General features: G+C 43.9%; 1 non-coding gene across 1 annotated transcript; it reads left to right on the top strand.

Annotated features, from left to right (window-relative positions):
- The first annotated feature begins 394 nt into the window (after positions 1–394).
- LOC117106978 lies at positions 395–513 on the top strand. Its single transcript, XR_004445169.1, has one exon. It is a non-coding gene; the product is annotated as a 5S ribosomal RNA (ribosomal RNA).
- The last annotated feature ends 348 nt before the right edge of the window (positions 514–861 follow it).

The raw sequence follows: 861 nt of genomic DNA, 5'->3' as shown, positions 1-861 counted from the left end.
GGCGGTAAGAGTGCGTGAGAGTCCACACGACCTCAGGCCCACCATAGTTGAGGCTGAGATGCAAATAATTTGAGAATATGGACCTCTTGAAGTGCCCGGAAATCGCACTTTTATGCCTTAAAAAATCATACAGGTACTATGATTTGAGGGTCGTTTGAACAAAACGGCAGTCTTCTTCTGTCTAAAGCATCCTAGTTAATGCCGTACGGTAGTAAAATGGTTGGTTTATTGTTCAACACCGGTGTTTGTAAAAAATGTACTCGCGCAGCAGATTAGAGGAAATCCCCGCCAGACAAGCGCGCGTTGATATGAAACGTCATCAATCACAGAACTTCAGGATTGGATAATTATGCTATATGCTGAGATTAACTATGAGTGGAAATACTACTCACATGTCTACAGCCATACTACGTTGAAAACACCAGTTCTCGTCCGATCACCGAATTTAAGCAACGTCGGGCCCGGTTAGTACTTGGATGGGTGACCGCCTGGGAATACCGGGTGTTGTAGACTTTTTACATTTTTCCCCCAAATTCTAAAGTAGGGGTGCGTAAGAGTCCACACGACCTCGGGTCCACATAAATGGGGATGAGGCGCAAACATTTTGAGAATATGGACCTCTAAGTGCCCGGAAATTGCACTCTCATACTTTAATCATACAGGTACAATATGTTCATATCAACAATACGCAATTAATTCGTTGGTGTTAGGCCGTTTCGAGGGTCGTTTGAACAAAAAGGCAGTCTTCTGTCTGAAGCATCCTAGTTAGTGCCGTAGTAAAATGGTTGGTTTATTGTCAACACCGGAGTTTGTAAAAAATTTACTCGCGCAGCAGAGTGGTCAGAGGAGTCAGAGGAAATC

This window comes from Anneissia japonica, unplaced genomic scaffold (genome assembly GCF_011630105.1).
Source record: "Anneissia japonica isolate Jap-2015-1 unplaced genomic scaffold, ASM1163010v1 scaffold58342_len861_cov96, whole genome shotgun sequence".
Classification (NCBI taxonomy): domain Eukaryota; kingdom Metazoa; phylum Echinodermata; class Crinoidea; order Comatulida; family Comatulidae; genus Anneissia; species Anneissia japonica.
The sequence above is the reverse complement of the archived record's forward strand: the minus strand, read 5'-3'. Positions and strand labels throughout refer to the sequence as shown.